The sequence below is a fragment of the Corylus avellana genome, chromosome ca4 (genome assembly GCF_901000735.1).
Source record: "Corylus avellana chromosome ca4, CavTom2PMs-1.0".
Taxonomy (NCBI): Eukaryota; Viridiplantae; Streptophyta; class Magnoliopsida; order Fagales; family Betulaceae; genus Corylus; species Corylus avellana.
Window position 1 is genome coordinate 26391028 of NC_081544.1, and position 20092 is coordinate 26411119.

Here is a 20092-nt window from a genome sequence, read left to right on the forward strand (position 1 = left end):
AAGTCCCACATTGCCTGGGTATTAAGGAGATTGTCCATTTATAAGGTGAGGGGAAACCTCAACTCTTGAGCTAGCTTTTGGGTTGAGTTAAGCCCAAGACCCATTTCTAACATGGTATCAGAGCCTAACCCAATTAATTGGCTGTGGCCCACAGTCACCCATTGTCGCACGTGTTGGCTTGGATGTCCTCCCGCCACACGTGAGGGGGCGTGTTGGAAGTCCCACATTGCCTGGGTATTAAGGAGATTGTCCATTTATAAGGTGAGGGGAAACCTCAACTCTTGAGCTAGCTTTTGGGTTGAGTTAGGCCCAAGACCCATTTCTAACACATCCATTGTTGCATTCTCCCACCCATTTTTGCAATGCTCCACATGTTATAATATGCTAATGAAATAGAGTTTTTTTTTTTTTTTTTTTTTTCTAAAAATAAACTTTACCAGGTATTGAAAGAATAGAGTAGATGAAAGGGGATAAGTTTGTTTTGGGAATTTGTAGTTGAAAAAATATTGTAAATCTGATCACTATTTTAAGCTAATGATTTTGATGGGTTGAATTAATGTTAATTACATTTTCAGGGAAATCCTTGCACTTGGCTTTGATGAAAAATTCATACGGACATGGGAATATTACTTTGACTATTGTGCTGCTGGTTTTAAAACGTGTACACTTGGAAATTATCAGGTATATATATTTACCATGTTTCTTTACAAAAGAACCAATTTACTTATGTGATATGCTATGAAAACCACATTGCTTTTGAATCATTGAGATAATTAAATGAGAAAAAGTACACAATTAACTTGTTTATTACATATATAAAGTAAATTTCCTTATTGTTTATTTTTTCCACAAACCCGTACTTATTATTGTTGAGATAACTTGAATTTTAAACAATCTAATCTTGAATCTACATGTTTGTCTTATATAATACGTATATACATTCATCACACGCACACACATATATAAACACACACAAATACACATATATCTATATCAAAACTCACAATTACAATAATTCAAGCTATTACAAAGATAATTCATTTTTATCTTTTTAGATACTTAGGAATTAGGATATTCTCATTACAAAAAAATAATAATAAAAATAAAGTTATACGAGTTTACCTTGCCGAGCTAATCTGAATGAATTTCAAGCCTGAGCCTATTCGCGAGTTGCTGTACGTGTTCATTCACAAACCCAATCTTTATATATCTTATATTTGATCCTAGAACTCTTCATATATATACTTACCTTCAATCCACAATGTAGGTTGTATTCACACGTCCTGGCAATGTTGCTGCATTTGGAAATCCATATCAAAGTTTGCCTTGGGGATTTTAGTGGCAGGAGTTCACCCTCTTCCTGGCGGAGCAAAGATTGAAGTACTCATGCTATATATGGCTCATTGATTTTTACTTGATATATTATAACTTTCTACGTATAAAATGATGAACTATGGCTTCTTCTGAAGTTTGTAATAAAATGATGAATAATATGACTCCACAAATAATCCAACTTGTTTTCTTTTCCTATTCAATCGGATAAAAGTGGCAATGAGATAATCGTGTAGTTTTCTCCACATTTGCGCAATTGTAGAGAAAACTACTCGATTAAGGGACCTATTGATGGATTTCTATTTTAATTAATAACTTAAAAATTACATATCTACTATAATATCCAGATTGGTTAAGGGTTTTTTTGGGTGATATATATATATATATATTGCATCTGACGTGTTGTGGGATGCTGACTAAGGGCCTATTTGGGATTGCGTTAAATAGTTTAAAAAGTACTTTTAGTACTGTTAGTTTAGGTTTTGGCACATTCGGTTTGCATGTAAGTTGTTGAAAATGAGCACCTCAGCATGTCCAGAAAGCAAGATTCTAGAAGGCCTGTTCGGACCACCAGAAGCTAGGTCCGGAGCCAATTTCTAGACAATACATTTTGAAGGGCTTGTTCGGACCGCCAGAAGCTGGGTCCAGACCCCATTTCCAGCAAGCTATTTTTTTGAGAGATAGGTCCGGACCGCCAGAAGTTGGGTCTGGACCCAAGTTCCAAAAAGCTGCATTTGTGAGTCAGGTCCGGACCGTCAGAAGCTGGGTTCGGACTCAATTTCCAGCAGGCCCATTTTGCATGGCATGTCCGGACACATGACTTGGGTGTCTGGATCCCACGTGGTTACGCATATGTAACCCTAGCCATGTCCGAACACCTAATTATCCCTATCCGGACATGGCTACTGAATTATTGTTTTATTCTTTATTTAAACAAAATGTTTTGCCTAATATAGTCACGTATTTTGAGAGTTTTATTAGAGAGCTTAGAGAGAGATATTGTTCTAGCTTATTTGAGAAAAGATTAAATACGTGTAACCAATCAGAGTTCCGATGAAAGGAAATCTTATAGAAGAATTGTGCCAGATGTTATGAAAAGGGCTACTGCGGTAGAAGTCAAGTGGGTCGCTTGTCGTGTGCAAGGAAGAGTAAATTGCAAAGGTTTTGTAATTCTTTTTGTATTCCTTATTCTTCTTATATTGGATTAATTTCCTGGGTTTGGCTGCTGCGGAGAGGTTTTACATTTAGAGAGTTCTCTGAATGGTTTTCTCTTCGTAACCAGATATCTGTGTTCTTGATTATTTATTACATATTGGTATTTGGTTGAATATTAGCTGTTAGGTTATATTTTATTTCGTTCAATCTGAGGGTTTCATATAGGCAGTTGAATAGTATAGTTTGGAGTCGTTTTTAGGTTTTTCATTTGGTATCAAAGCGGGTTCACTTCGTGAAGGAATTTTTTTCCTGAGTGTAATCCAAGACTCCATATCAAATGTCTCTTACTGTTGCTCCTAATTCCCTTCCCGTCTTTGACGAAACAAATTATACGCTTTGGAAAATTCGTATGAGAGCATACTTTAAATCTATTAATGTTTGGCATATTTTTGAATCTGGATGGACACGTTCAGACAAAGCAATAGCTGAATGGACAACAGAGGAAAAGAATAATGTTATTGCAAATGACAAAGCTATAAATGCTATTTACATCTCTGTTTCAAATGAGGAATTTTCTAGAATTTCTAGATGTGAAATAGCTAAGGAAGCTTGGGAAACTTTAGAAATCACACATGAAGGAACTAAGGTTGTTAGAACTTCAAAAATACAAATGTTGGTTTCTCAGTTTGAGGAGATTAGACTGCAGGAAGATGAAACTTTTGATGAATTCTATTCAAAGCTTAGTGCCATTAGAAACTCTACCATTAATTTAGGAAAGAAAATGGATGATGCTAAAGTGGTGAAAAAAATCTTAAGATCTTTGCCCGAGAGGTTTATCCCCCAAATTGCTACTATACAACAGAGCAAGGACTTAGATACTATGAGAGTAGAAGAACTTGTAAGTTCCCTTCAGACTTCTGAGCTAATTCTACCCAAAATCAAGAAAACTAAAAACATTTCTCTTAAGGCAAAAAATGTTAAAGTCAATTCTTGTGGTTCGTCTGATGAGGATTCTGGGGATGATGAAGAATTTGCCTTGTTTGCTAAAAAATTTAGAAAATTCTTTAGACCCGTGAATGGAAAGTTTAAAACTCGAGACTCAAAAGTTCCTGTGAAACCTAGAGTTGAATTTAGAAGTAATCCACGAGAGAACTTAGAGACTGATCAGAAGGATAAGTTTACTAGTGGACGCAAATGTCATGAATGTGGGGGTCGGGGTCATATTCGAATTGAATGTGCTAATCTAAAAAAGTCCAAAGGTAAAGCTTTTAATGTCACTCAGAGTGATGAGTCGGATGATGAAAAATCTGAAGAAGAAGTTGAAGGAGGAGTGAATTATTTAGCTTTTACTGCTTCCTATGATAATGATTATAAGACTGTTAACTCACCTCATATGATAAACAAATCTGAAATTGAATCTGATGATGAGGTGGATTTACAAATTGCTTATAATAACTTGTTTGTGGAATGTGATAAATTGAACAAGCTGAATAAGAGAAATCTGAAAAATCTGAAAGAAGCTGAACTTGAGAAAGAGAGATTAATGAAATCTATGGATGAATGTTTAGCTATTCAAAACACCTTGACTTTTGAAAACCTCATGCTGATTGCTAAAGTTAAATCTCTGGAAAAGGACTTGAATGATTCAAATGATCATTTAAAGAAATTTTCTAGTGATAAATTGAATCAAATGTTAGGGAATCAGAAACATTCATACGATAGGATTGGATTGGGTTTTAATAAACATGTTAATTCATCTTCTTCAAATGTTGCTACCACTTCTAAAATTATGTTTGTGAAACCTAAGATGGAAGATGTGGAAATTGAGAACTTGTGTTTACCTAAAGAAAGCTCAGAAGATGTGACCAAGAAAAATAAGTTGAAATTCAAGGTTCCGGTAAGGACTAACTTCAATTCTAAGTTCATCCCTACTTGTTTTCACTGTGATGTCAAAGGTCATACTCGACCAAATTGTTTTCAAATTAGGGCTAAACAACCATGATCTCAGCAGAATATCCCTAGACTAGATGAAACTGGAATTGAGAATCAACTAAAAGTTTTAACTGATCAAGTGAAACTTATTAGTGAGAAGTTAGCAGTTTTGTCAAATTCTGTTGGTATAAAAAATATGTCTAATTTGATTGACAATAATGTGCAAACACCTCCTCAAAAGGATCAGGTATGGGTTAAAAAGAAAGATCATCTATGCTTTGTAGCTCATACTGCCTTAAGTGTGCTTAACTCTTGTTTGTGGTTTCTGGATAGTGGTTGTTCCAAACATATGACAGGTGATAAGTCTCTATTCAAAGAGCTTAAAGAAGGCAAAGGAGGTGGAAGCAGCACTTATGGAGATGGCATCAAATCGAAGGTGATCGGTCAAGGAATTGTGGAAATTTTCGGTGCTCCTACTCCACAAGAAGTGCTGTATGTTGAAGGACTTCGGGCAAATTTATTGAGCATCAGTCAGTTTTGTGATTATGATTTAGTGGTTCAGTTTTCTAAGAAAGAATGCAGCATCTTTGATTCTCAAGGAAAATGGTTGATGGAAGGAGAACGCACTGTTGACAACTGCTATTGTCTCTCCTCAACTTCTCAAATAAAATGCAATAAGGCAACCTTGGACACTGGAGAATTGTGGCATCAATGGCTGGGGAATCTAAATTTTCATGATCTGGTCAGAATCTCAAAGATAGAAGCCATAGCTGATTTACCCAAGATTCATCAGGCTGATAAAGGAAAGTGTGCACCATGTCAATTGGGGAAACAAACTAGAACTCCACACAAAAAGATCTCAGGTATTGTTACCTCTCGAAACTTAGAGCTTCTTCACATGGATCTCATGGGACCTACACAGACAGCCAGTTTGGGAGGCAAGAAATACATTATGGTGGTCGTAGATGACTTCTCTCGATATACATGGGTAATTTTGCTAAGAGAGAAATCTGAAGCCTTTGAACAAGCTTAGATCTTGTTCAATAAGATACAAAATGAACAAGACTGTCTCATCAAGCGAATCCGTAGTGATCATGGCAAAGAAGTCGAGAACTCAAGTTTTGAAGATTATTGTGCTCAGCAAGGTATCAAACAAGAATTCTCATCCCCCATAACTCCTCAACAAAATTGAGTAGTTGAACGGAAAAATAGAGTCATACAGGAAATGGCTAAAGTCATGATACATGCTAAGAATTTGGCACAACATTTTTGGGGATAAGCAGTCCATACGGCATGTCATATTGTAAATCGAGTTTTTCTCAGACCAACAACTACCAAGACACCGTATGAGCTATGGCGAGGCAAGAAACCCACTATCAAATATTTTTGGGTGTTCGGAAGTACATGCTACGTTCTTCGTGACAGGGAGAACTTGGGGAAGTTTGATGCAAAGAGTGACGAAGGAATTTTTCTTGGGTATTCCACTGCAAGTCGAGCCAGTCGTGTGTTTCTTCGTGACAGGGAGAACTTGGGCAAGTTTGATGCAAAGAGTGACGAAGGAATTTTTTTTGGGTATTCCACTGCAAGTTGAGCCAGTCGTGTGTATAACACAAGGACCAAGTCAATAATGGAATCAGTCAATGTTGTCATCGATGATGAAACTACCAAGGATCATTTTGCAGAAGAAGAACCTCATGTTGAGGGGGAGCAAGTTGATATTTCTGATAAAACTCATGAACCTCCTAGTCCGAATGTTTCAGCAGTCCGTACATCAATACCTTCAGCTGCAGAAGACATGACTCCTTCACCAGTTCCAAACTTGGTCTCTCATGTACCATCCTCAAGAGTCAAACTTAATCACCCTAGAGAAAATTTGCTGGGAAATATTAATGAAGGTTTGCGACTGTGAAACAGGGTGGTAAATCAAGTCTCTTATTCTTGTTATCTTTCTCAGATTGAGCCAAAGAAGGTTAATGAGGCATTAGAAGATGAGAGTTGGGTTGCGGCTATGCATGATGAACTCAATTAGTTTGTTCGGAATGATGTATGGAATTTGGTTCCAAGACCAAAAGATCAGAATATCATTGGTACTAAATGGATATTCAAGAATAAATCCGACGAGCATGGTACAGTGGTAAGAAACAAGGCTCGATTGGTTGCTCAAGGATACACTAAGTTGAAGGAGCGGATTTTGATGAGACGTTCGCACCGGTAGCCAGATTGGAATCTATCAGAATTTTGTTGAGCATCTCATGTCATCTCCAAATCAAATTGTATCAGATGGACGTCAAAAGGGCTTTTCTTAATGGTATTCTTCAAGAAGAAGTATATGTAGCTCAGCCAAAAGGGTTTCGGGATCCAACATATCCGGAACATGTTTACAAGCTGAAAAAGGCACTTTATGGATTGAAACAAGATCTGAGAGCTTGGTATGAACGTCTGACAACATATCTTCTTGAACATGGGTTCATCCGAGGACAAGTTGACGGTACCTTGTTCATCCGTAGGAAAGGCAGTCAACTACTCATTGTCCAAATTTATGTAGATGACATTATTTTTGGTTCTACGGTCGACTCATAGGCTCATCAATTTTCTACAGAAATGAAACAAGAGTTCGAAATGAATATGATTGGTGAATTGACTTACTTTCTAGGTTTTCAAGTTCAACAATCCCACAAAGGTATCTTTGTGTCTCAACCAAAGTATGCCAAAGATCTTGTGAAGAGATTCGGATTGGATGGAAAAAGTCATGCTCGCACACCCATGAGTACAAGTGTTAAGTTGAGTGCAGATGTGGCTAGGAAATCCGTTGACCAAACCTTATATAGAAGTATGATCGGTTGTCTACTCTATCTTACAGCTAGTCGACCAGATATGTCTTTCAGTGTGGTGTATGTGCTCAATTTCAAGCTAATCCAAAGGAATCTCATATGACAGCAGTTAAACGAATCCTCAGGTATGTAAATGACACTATCAATTTTGGGATTTATTTTTCTACTAACACAAATCTTGAACTTGCAGGATATTCTGATGCTGACTGGGTTGTTAATGCTGATGATCGAAAGAGTACATCAGGCGGATGTTTTTATATGGGAACAAATTTGGTCGCCTGGATGAGTAAGAAACAAAACTCCATCTCTCTTTCTACTGTTGAGGCCGAATATATAGCTGCTGGGAGCTGCGGCACACAGCTAATTTGGATGAAGCAACTTCTTGCGGACTATGGATTTGCTCAAGGAAAGATGATTGTCTACTGTGACAATACTAGTGCCATCAACATCTCGAAGAATCCGGTCCAACATTCACGCACGAAACACATTGACATTCGTCATCATTTCATCCGTGACTTGGTGGAGACCCAGGTGGTATCTCTTGAATTTATGCCTACTGAACATCAATTAGCTGACCTGTTTACAAAACCCCTAGATGGATCTAGGTTTGAGTATCTCAGGAATGCTATTGGTGTATGCGATCTCTCATGATCGTATACATAGAACATGCCTAGAAATTAAGCATATTGATATTTTTCTATAGCTGTTCTAGGGCATTTTTGTTTGTTTTTGTTTGTTTTGTTTTTCTTTTCTTTGATTCTGTTATTTTTGGGATATTTTTTTGTTTGTTTGATAGTCAGTGTCTCATGTATTGGTTTCAAATGAATATTTTACATATGAGTGGGGTCAATCAGTCTGCACTTTCCATCTAATGCCTCATATGTTTTATGATCTACCTTGTTCTTCTGAAAACTATTGAAGGAGTAAGAGTCAGTTTTTCTCATGTTCGAAGTTGTGCACTATTTGCCCCCATTAAGTTTGTATTTTTCATGTGTTTGGGAATTCAAGATCAAACATTTTTTTGGAAGATAGGTAGTGTCATTTTTATCCACTTGACCAACTCGTTAGTTGAACCTAGTTCCTAAAAATTAAGACATTTTCTTCAATAAAAAAAAAAAAGGGCATAAAATATGTTCAAATGACTTCGTTTTGCTTCTATATCTCCTCATAGAAAGAATCAGTGATCAAATCATTGCGAAAATAGATGGTTATTAAAGGACATGGTGAAAAGCGAATGATTAGTCTCAGGGAGAGTGTATCGGATGAGGGATTCTAAGTCCTAACATTATAAGGTTTGATTGTGGCTTGAATCAGACTGCTTGTCTTTCATTTGATAAATGTCTGTCTAGATTTACCTTCCACTGATGAAATCTTATTTAATGGGAGCTTTTCACACACTACACCATCGCATGAGTTTTCTGATTATTGCTTACTTGGCTGAATTCACAGAAAAATGATGATTTATGCATGTGATACATTTATGGTATGTGTAGTTGTTGATCACTCCGGATTGTTAAGATTTTCATAAGGACATGCATGGGTTATTGGATATCTATACACAGTGTGTTTTAATTTTAAACCAAAAAAAAAAAAAAAAAAGAAAAAAAAAGAAAAAAAAAAGGATTTATTTTTTATTTTGTTTTAATATTAAGGGGGAGGATGTCCGGACACGGCACTGACCTGTCCGAACACGCCTGTCGAGTTTTTTGTTAAAAAACCTGAAATCCGTTCTTTTCTTCCTTTATTCTTTTTAGATTTGATTTCAAATCAAATTCTAGAATGTGAATGTTTGGGTTTCATTTTGCCATTCCGAATTGATTGAGTGCTTGATTCACATTGATCATTCTTTCTCTCTCATATGATTGTTGCAAACTACATACACTATCGTGTATTTAGGAATGAGTTCATTATCTTGACATGTGTTCTTCACGTCTACATTGTTTCTGCATACCATGTGTTTGATAAAATGCCTCAAAGATTCCGGTTTGCAATTGTGCTCCATTTCTTTAAATTACATTGCCCTATTCCAATGTGTTTGGTCTTTAGATGTTGGTTGGGAAGTTTCTAGGTAAGGTATTTTCAGTATTCATGCAATCTTTTCATAATGTTATAATCAATACCTCTATGCCTAACACCTGTTTGATAGAATGTCTAAATGAATTTGTTTTTTCATTTATCTCTGTTTTTCTTCTTGAAATAAGTTTTTTTTTTGTGTGTGTTCCACATTTATCATTTGTTTCTGGTGAATATATCTCATTTGTGAGATCACATGTTTCATACCAAAATTTTGTTTCAAAATGATTTTTTTTGAATAGTATGTGTTATCATTTTACCATTTACTTCCTTTTTTGGGGGTGTGAATGCAGAAAATGGTATCCAATTTCGGAATCCACACCAAGGAGGAAGCGTACTCAAGAAGAAAAATCAATCTTACAAGACAAAATTCTGACACACAACATTGTGATTGAGCGTGGAGTGGAGCAAAATGATCTTAGAGTTGAACTGTTTGGGTTCATTCATGAGATATTCCAGGCCAATCAATGGACCTCTTTGTTCATTCCTGTTAATGCATACACTCGATTAGTTCGGGAATTCTACTACAACATTGAAGATATTGACTTGGTTGGTCCCCCGTCCTTCAAGACCAAGGTCTCCGGGAAAACTCTCAATATCATTCCTGAGTTGATAAGTGAAGTTACTGGGATTCCATTGACAAATGAGAAGCCGCTTCCATTTTTGAAGACCGAGCCACAACCAACTAAAGCGAAAATCATGGCGGTTCTTAATCCAAATCGGGAGCTTGTATGGGACGAAGACAAGAACAAAATTTTGATTGGTTATGTACGGGCTCCAGAGAGGCTGCTAACATGGATTGTGTTGCAGAATAGTTGGCCAATATCTCGAAATAGTCATGTGACTATCGAACGAGCAATGATGATTTATGGCATCATTAACCGTGTTGAGTTCTGTTTATGCACTCATATGGTAATGACAATGATTGAGCTCCATGAAGATCACTCTATTGCCTTACCTTATGGCGGCCTTATCACAAAGATCTTGCAAGCCACTTTGCCAAAAATTACTGCAAATGAACATGTGGAATCTCCTGAAGGTTATTTTGGCAAAGCAATAGTGATGAAGTCAAATGCCCAAATTTCATAGGCTTCCCGCTCCAGCTGATCATGCTCCTCCAATCGTTCAAGATCCTCTAGCTGCGTCCTCCTCGGGATCATCAGATGCTTCAAGTCAATTAAATAAAATAATTAACTTACTTCAAGCTCAAGGCCAAAGCATTGAAGCTATCAACACCCCCCTGACGACTCAAGGCCAAAGCATCGAAGCTATAAAAAACTGCCTGACGACTTTGGAGAAAGATGTGAAGTATATCAAGGACAGTTTTTGGCAAGAATAATCTTCCCTTCTGTTTGCTTTGCTTTCCTTTTGGCAAAAATACTCTTTTTGGTTTCTTCTGTCTACTTATTTAAGAGTTAATGGGTTGTTGTCTTTTTGTTTAAACTCTAGAATTTCATTTTTTTGTGCTTCCTTTGTCCTTCAGAGACAAAAAGGGAGAGTTGATTTGATGTGTCATTTTCATGAACAATTATTTTTGTCCCCGAATGGCCAAAGGGGGAGTTTATTAGTTTAGGTTTTGGCACATTCGGTTTGCATGTAAGTTGTTGAAAATGAGCACCTCAGCATGTCCAGAAAGCAGGATTCTACAAGGCCCTGTCCGGACTGCTAGAAGCCAGGTCTGGACCCAATTTCCTGACAATACATTTTGAAGGACCTGTCCGGACCGCCAGAAGCTGGGTCCGGACCCCATTTCCAGCAAGCTATTTTTTTAGAGATAGGTCCGGACCGCCAGAAGCTGGGTCTGGACCCAAGTTCCAGAAAGCTGCATTTGTGAGTCAGGTCCGGACCGTTAGAAGCTGGGTTCGGACCCAATTTCCAGCAAGCCCGTTTTGCATGGCATATCCGGACACATGACTTGGGTGTCCGGACCCCACGTGGTTACGCATATGTAACCCTAGCCATGTCCGGACACCTAATTATTCCTGTCCGGACATGGCTACTGAATTATTGTCTTATTCTCTATTTAAACAAAATGTTTTGCCTAATATAGGCACGTATTTTGAGAGTTTTATTAGAGAGCTTAGAGAGAGATATTGTTCTAACTTATTTGAAAAAAGATTAAATACGCAAAGCCAATTGGAGTTCTGGTGAAAGGAAATCTTATTGAAGAATTGTGCCAGATGTTTTAGAAAGGGCTACTACGGTAGAAGTCAAGTGGGTCGCTTGTCGTGTGCAAGGAAGAGTAAATTGCAAAGGTTTTGTAATTCTTCTTGTAGTCCTTATTCTTCTTATAGTGGATTGATTTTCTGGGTTTGGCTGCCCCGGAGAGGTTTTACATTTAGAGAGTTCTCTGAATGGTTTCCTCTTCGTAACCAAATATCTGTGTTCTTGATTATTTATTACATATTGGTATTTGGTTGAATATTAACTGTTAGGTTAGATTTTATTTCGTTCAATCTGAGGGTTTCATCTAGGCAGTTGAATAGTATAGTTTGGAGTCGTTTTTAGGTTTTTCAAGTACTTTAAAAGTTGTCTCAAACAAAAGCTAGTCTAGTTGTCTATTTGGTAAAAAATTTTAAAAGTACTTTTTTATTGTTTTTGCTTTAAAAATGGTCAAAATACATTTTTGGCAAAAACTTAAATATGAAGCTTTTGCTTAAAAGTGTTTTTTTACTTAGAAAATCTATTTCTCAAACGCAATCTCAAACATACTCTAAAAACATTCATAATAGGCTTTTTATATTTAGTATTTCCCTAAACATCTAACAAAACTCATGAAAATACCCATTTAACAAGCTCTCTTCTGTCTTTTATATTTAACTATTGTCATGCATGCTCCAAATTTCAAGAGCTAGCCAAAAGCTAAAGAATTATTTTATTAATGCTTACAAAAAGAATGGTTACTCATGTGTTACAATTTAATTTCCTGGGTATTGAAGGATGCAAACTATAATATTTGTTAGATTCTTGCTTTCTAAATATCGAGAAATGTAACCTCTTAATTTCATCCTTCAAGAATTTAAAGAATTGGATGGAAGGAGTAATCCTAAAGAATGAAACCATATATTTGCACAATTTTAGCTTTTTTGCACACAATATCAATCCATATATATATGTCATGAACATCAAGTCTACAACAAGTATCACAATTCTCCCTCAGTAATATATTGAAATTTTGAAACAATTAAACCAAAAATATTAACAATAATAAAGAGCCCATTCATAAGCGATATCTGAATGACTTTCAAATAGAGACTCCACACAATATATATATATTTTTGAAAATAGGCAAACTAGGTGACACAAATGTACGTGATATATAGTAGTTTTAAGCTAGCATTTTCTGTGTTAAGTTGTTTGTTAATTATTTTTCCTTTTTACCAAAATGATAAAAAGCATTAACAAATGAAAAAAAATAGCTTGAATGTAAAAGATTTCTAAGAGAAATAGAATTTGGCGGAATAATCTCATCAACCTTCTCATTGAGCTAAAATAATGAAAGAGTTACAATTAAAATCAAAGTTTAATCTTATCAAGATAAGAGTGATAAGATAACTATCTAAGAAAACTATTTAAAGTAGAAGACTTAATATACTGAAGAAATCTAATTAGAAATAATTACAAGAGAAGAGATATAATACAAACAGATGATATTCTGTTTGTATGTAAGGATAAAAGAGAGGTTGAGAAGGAATGGAAGTCTTATGATGCTGGATCACTACTGAGACTGCGCTCGAGCACACTAGTACCTACGCTCGATTGCACTCGGGTGCTCTCGGATGATAAATATTTCGGTTACTGCAATCGATCTTACGCTCGATACTCTGAAGATTGCAATCGATCACAATGTGTTGCTGGAACTTCATCTGCTGTGATAATAGTAGGATCATCAATTAGCTTAACATGCCCCCTCAAGCAAAAAGGGGATGGAATCTCTTTGAGCTTGGATTTGAGAAAAAGAAAACGTGCTAAAGATAATCCTTTGGTAAAAATATCTGCAATTTGATCTGCTATAGATATAGAGGAGATTTTGATATCTCTGTTGAGGGCTTTTTCCCTGACAAAGTGATAGTCAACTTCAATGTGCTTTGTTCTAGCATGGTAAACTAGATTGGTTGCCAAAAAGAGGGCACTCACATTGTCACACCAGATAACTGGAGCAATTGGTAGAGAGATTTGAATTTCATGAAAGAGCATTCTTAACCAATATAGTTCTGTTGTAGCAATAGCTAGGGATCGATACTCAGCCTCAGTGCTTGATCTAGAGACCACTGGTTGTTTCTTGGCATTCCAAGATACCTAGCAATCACCAAGAAACACAGCAAAACCAGAGTTGGATCTTCTATCATCAGGGCATCCTGCCCAATCGGAGTCACATAAAGCATTCAGTTGGAGATTAGTGTTGGAGTAAAACAGGCCATGATCAGGTGAGCTCTTAAGAAGCCGAAAGACTCTCTTGATTGCTGACCAGTGAGTGGCTGTGGGATGGTGCATGTGATGGCAAAGTTGGTTCACTGAGAATGCTACATCAGGTCTTGTCAATGTACAATATTGTAGAGCTCCTACTACACTTCTGTATTCAAAGGGATCGAGTAATTCTTCACCATCTAATCTCGAAAGTTGGGAACCAGAGGAACAAGGGGACTTTGCAGGCTTTGCTCCTGTCATGTGAGTTCTGTTGAGAAGCTCAGAAATGTATTTTGATTGGCAGAGATGAATACCTGCAGGGCCCCGAGTGACCTGAATGCCAAGAAAGAAGCTTAGTAGTCCTAAGTCCTTTACAGGAAATTCCTGCTGCAAAAGATGTAATCATATCAGGGTCTATCCCTGTAATGATTATGTCATCTACATAGATTAGCATAAATATTTGAACATTGCCAGATATAAAAATGAATAGAGAGTTATCCACAAGAGATGCAGTGAAACCAATATCCAATAGATAAGTAGAAAGTCTTTTGAACAAAGCTCGTGGGGCTTGTTTAAGACCATAAATAGCTTTCTGCAGTCTGCACACTGAGTGAGGATGGTTTTTGTCAACAAAACCCTTTGGCTATTCCATGTAAACTTCCTTTGATAAGGAACCATGAAGAAAAGCATTAGAGATGTCTAACTGCTTAATCATCCAGTTGAAGTATGCTGCTAGTGCTAGGATAACCCGAATAGTGGATGGCTTAGTTACTGGATTGAATGTGTCAATATAATCCACCCCAGAGGTTTGTTCAAATCCCTTAGCAACTAGTCTGGCCTTAAACTTGTCTACTGCACCATCTGACTTTCTCTTAATCTTGTACACCCACTTGTTATGAATCACATGTTGGTGTGAAGGCCTAGGACAAAGTGTCCATGTTTTGTTGGAGAGAAGGGCCTCAAAATCTAGAGACATAACAGCCTGCCACCTTGGGTCAGGAGCAGCTTTACTATAGAATGAAGGTTCAGTTTCAGGTAGAAAAGTATGATAGCCTAGAAGGGGATACCTAGAGTGAAACATTTTGAAGTCTGATAAGTTTTTGGGTTTTTGACTTCTTGTGTTTGGACCTAGTGGTCATGGGGTGAGATGGGAGAGGAGAGGGTGTCTCAGTTATGGGTTGAGCAATGGGTTCAGTAATAGGTTGGGAAAGATGATCTGTAGTTGAGGAGGTTGTTGCAGTAGTGTTTGGTCGAGTAATATGTTCAGTGATAGGTTGGGGAAGATGTTTTGTATTTGAGGAGGGTGCTACAGTAGATGCAGTAGTGTTTGTGCTTAACAGTTGAGTTTTAGATCTTGTAGTCATGGGATGGGATGGCATTGGTGCAGTAGGCAAAGTAGGATTTAGATCTGCAGTATGGGAACAATTTACAGTGGATGACTGTTGAATTGTATGAGGCAGGGTTGGCTGTACTGCAGTATGTGAACAATTTGATGATTCATTAGTGAAAGAAGGAATAAGAGGCAAAGGGAAAGGAGAATCACCTGTGGAGTGTAACCTGGATGGAAAGTGTGATGTAGCAAGATCCTTGGCTGGAAAAGAAGTCTCATCAAACACAACATGTCTTGAAAGATAGGACTTATTGGTTACCGGATCAAGACATTTGTAACCTGGAAAGTTATAACCTAAAAAGATACAAGGTTTAGACCTATAATCTAGTTTGTGAGCATTGTAAGGCCGCAAGAGAGGATAGCACAAGCATCCAAAAACTCTAAGTTTTTGGTAGTCAGGGGCTTTGGTGTAAAGTTTAGAGTATGGAGACATGTTTTGGAGAATAGGTGTAGGCAATCTGTTTATGATGTATACAGCAATGAGAAAAGAATCTACCCAATACCTATTGGAGAGATGAGAGTGAGCTAACAATGTTAATCCAGTTTCAAGGATATGTCTTAGTTTTCTTTCTGTAAGGCCATTTTGAGGAGAAGTGTATAGACAGCTTTTTCTATGGACAATGCCATTGGTTTTGAGAAAAGATTGGAATTGAAGAGAGGTATATTCACCTCCTCCATCAGATTGGAGTTCTTTGATTGTTGTGGAGAATTGGTTTTCCACAAGCAGTTTGAATTTCAGAAATGTTTCATAGGTTTCAGACTTGGTGTGTAAGGGATAAATCCATGTAACCCTTGAGTAATCATCTATAAAAAACAATGTAGTATTTATAACCAGTGATTGACATTACTGGAGAAGTCCATATATCAGTGTGAATGAGTTGTAGAGGGGATAAAGATACACGGTTAGAAGCAGAGAAAGGTTGTTTCTTACTTTTGCCCAATTGACATGACTCACAAAGGATACTTTTATTGATATTTGAAACTGAAACAGAATTTGAAAATAAAACAGGGAGATTGTTATCTCTAACAATTCGAGTGACTACATCATTAGCAGGATGGCCTAACCTAAAGTGCCATACTAAAGAAGAGGTTCTTATTCCTAACAAAGCTATAAAAGACTTGCTGCCCTTGTGAGACTTCTTGCCTCACCGTAGAGGATACATGCCATTCTCACTCTTCCCTTCTAGGAGGATTGTTTTGGTCTGAAAATCAATGACATAGAAATTAGAGGATGTCAGAACAAAGAAACAATCATTATCATGACAAAATCTTTGAATGGAAACAAGGTTTGCAGCAGATTGTGGACAATGCAAGACATTATTAAGTTTAAAAGTAGAGGTAGATTATCATGACAAAATCTTTGAATGGAAACAAGGTTTGCAGATTGTGGACAATACAAGACATTATTAAGTTTAAAAGTAGAGGTAGAAGATTGAAGAGTTGTAGAACCATAATTAGCTATAGCAAGAGTTGTTCCATTCCCCACAACAATAGTTTCATTGTGTTGGAAGGGTTGCTAGATGTTAAGGTTCTCTAAGTCTTGAGTGATGTGTACATTGGCTGCATTGTCTGCATACCACTGTGGATCTTCATAGGTAGTGTTGGATTGTGCCACCATTGCAGCGAGTTGATGAGGGGGATGTCTTCCTTGGAAGGAATAGTCCATCCTATGGTAGCAATCCAAGGCTTGGTGGTTTACCTTCCCACATATTTGGCATGAAACTCGAGGAGCAGAGTTGAGGGACGTCTGGCCTGAGTCTGGTAGTGGTAGTAGCCCAGTAGAGGTATTGTACCTTGGAGTAGGAGAAATATTGTACCTTGATGCTGCATTGGAATTGTTGTTGTTGAAGAACTTGGCAGCAGGAGGAGATGGTCTAGGGCTGAATTTTCCAGTAGTAGTAGAAGGTGGTCTGGGGCTGAAGTTTCTTGTTGGAAACTTGGCAGGGTATTGTTCACGGCCTCTGAAGAATTTTTGTCCTTGCTTTTGAGTAAACAAGGCAAAGGTTGAGGTGTCTGCTAATGATGCTAGCTGCTGATTCAGTAATGTTTCATGATTGACAAGCTCCTCTTGAAAATCATCTAGTGAGAGTTGTTTCTCTCTGGTTAGAAGAGAGACAGTAATGACAAAAGTGTTGAAGGAAGGATTAAGGCCATTGAGGAGAAAAGAAATTAGGTCCTCATCGGGAACAGGATTCCCTATTGCAGCTAATTGATCAGACAATACCTTGGCTGATTGAATATATTCTGAACAAGTCAAGGAGCCTTGATGGAGACTCAGCAATTGTCTTTTGAGATTGGCAATTCGAGACCTAAAATCATTAGCAAACTTTGTTGCTAAAGTGCACCAGACTTGTTTGGAAGTATTAAGTCCATAAACTGTGGACAGAACTTTCTCAGAGAGTGTCAGATTGATCCAACTGAGGATACATTGATCCTTTTTGTTCCAGGTGGTAAATTCTAGATTAAGAGTTTCCACACCTTTGTCATGGACTTAATAGTTCAGATACATCAACTATGCCTAACAGATCATGGGTGCACAGGATGGGAAGAAAATGTGTGGTCCAACCCAGGTAGTTTGGACCTTCAAGCTTTCCATTGAATTGGGAAAGTGTAGGTGGAGAGAAGGTTGATGCAGAAGAAGATGCCATTAAAAGACAGATTGGTGTATAGTAAAGGGAAGAAGAAGAAGAGAAAAATTTGGGGCGTGTGCCTACAATGGCTCTTATACCAAAAAAGATTTCTAAGAGAAATAGAATTTGGCGGAATAATCTCATCAGCCTTCTCATTGAGCTTAAATAATGAAAGAGTTACAATTACAATCAAACTTTAATCTTATCAAGATAAGAGTGATAAGATAATTATCTAAGAAAACTATTTACAATAGATGACTTAATATACTAAAGAAATCTAATTAGAAATAATTACAAGAGAAGAGATATAATACAAATAGATGATATTCTGTTTGTATTTTAGGATAGAAGAGAGGTTGAGAAGGAATAGAAGTCTTATGTGCTGGATCACTACTGAGACTGCGCTCGAGCGCACTAGTACCTGCGCTTGATCGCACTTGGGTGCTCTCTGATGATAAATCTCTCGGGTACTGCGATCGATCTTGCGCTCAATACTCTGAAGACTATGACCAATCGCAATATGTTGCTGGAACTTCATCTGCTGCGATAACAGTAGGATCATCAGTTAGCTTAACGTTGAGTAGTATGTTTTTCATACAGGCTAGATTGTTGCCTTGCCTACCATTGGATATCATAATACATACATTCATAGTCCTTTGCCCCATTGTATAATACACATGCATAAACAGTACACGCTCTCGACACTGTAGTACACGAGTGTTCGACACTGTAGTACATGAGAGCTCACACATTTTCAGAGATTTTCTGCAATGCCCTTAGCTTTTTCCCCTATTTAAACCCAACCCCTACACCTTTAAACCCTCATTTCAGCTTCTGAAACCTTAGAGAAACTTTGTTGCTTTGATTCTTGAGTGTGTGTGAGGTGGTGTTTGTTTTTTAAGAAGGAGGTGTTTTGGACGATTTGCGTGTTGAGGTAATTACTACTCTCTCTCTTAGTGTTTTGTTAGGTTAGATATGTTAGCTTCTTGATTTATGGTAGCTTAGTTGTTAGTATCTAAGAGTTTTAAGCTTTTATCTTCGTGTTAAGTTTTCATTTCCGTTTAGGCTTAATCTTGTTATTTGGAGATGTTGTTTTGGTTGAATGGTGTTAAAAAACCCTTTTTATGGCCTTAGGGATAGTCGAGAAAGGTTTGGGTAGCATTTGAACCAAATGAGGTTCTACCTGAACCTCACTGGCTGAACACTCGTCCTTATTGACGAGCGCTCGACTAGAAACGTCCCTAAACCCTAAACTAGAAACGATCAAAGGAGCGCCTCTTTGCCTGAACACCCTACGACCGTTGTTTCTGAGTCTTAGGTCTATTTTAGTTGGACTTATGACTAATGAGAGGTTTTCCATAGATTTGGAGAACCCAGATCATTTGGAGAAATACTCGGAGAACTTGTTCGACCCACGTGAGTTTTAACTCACATAATCCTCATCATTTATTTTCTTACATTGCACGACTATTTTGTGTACCAAACATGCATATTTACAACTCTCACGACATACACTTTGCTGCACCATGAACTCTATCATTTGTGAAAATGTGTTACTTAACAATATAATGACAGTGAGACTTTTAAAAGCATGCATATAAAATACGGGCAAGATTAATTGCATCATATGACATGGTATACCGGTACGTATGTGATAACGACTATGGGCTTACTATACATGTTAACTTTATGGTCAAATGCGTATATTGCCATATAGGCCTTGGATCCAATGGTTGTTTTGTGACTGGAGCAGCCTTAACGGGGTGGTCACTATAAGACGTACATCATTAGTAGCCTGGGCCTCCCTTGGTCGGACTAGATCGGGCTACTAGTGTTATGGACGCGTACAATGGTCGGGGTATCGGCATTGTATTACAGGTCTCTCAAGACAGTGCCAACCCTGATGAGAATGGATAATATCTCGGGTAGACTATATTGTTGAACTATCACTAATTCTTATGATTATAAGCATGTACTATATCTATATCGCATTCATGGATAACTGTCACACCTAAAATGCTGCATTTTTTACCAAACGGAGTTTATCACTAAAATGGCATGGGTATTGTGTGCATTATCTCTCACTAAGTCCTTTGACTTGCCCTTTTTTATTTTTCCTCTCATTATGTATAATTGCGTGCTTTAGCTAGCGTAGAGGGAGATGCCTTAGGACCAGATTATGGTGATTGCGCAGGACCTAATTCAGGTCATTTTGAGGATATGGAGCCTGTTTAGCTTAAGTCCATGCGGGAAGAAGGAGGGACTATCTGGGGAGAAATAATAGAGATAGTGATCATGCTTGTACTACTTAAGATTAGGCGTTAATCTTGTTATAGTATTTT

General features: G+C 37.4%; 1 protein-coding gene and 1 long non-coding RNA gene across 2 annotated transcripts in view; both read left to right on the top strand.

The window, feature by feature from the left end:
* The window catches only part of LOC132178508 (uncharacterized), a 70181-nt gene that overhangs the window by 29252 nt on the left and 20837 nt on the right, over window positions 1–20092 (top strand). The gene's annotated exons all lie outside the window — the stretch shown is intronic.
* LOC132178509 (uncharacterized) lies at window positions 548–1522 on the top strand. The gene is made up of 2 exons (XR_009439826.1): window positions 548–681; window positions 1268–1522. It is a non-coding gene; the product is annotated as an uncharacterized LOC132178509 (long non-coding RNA).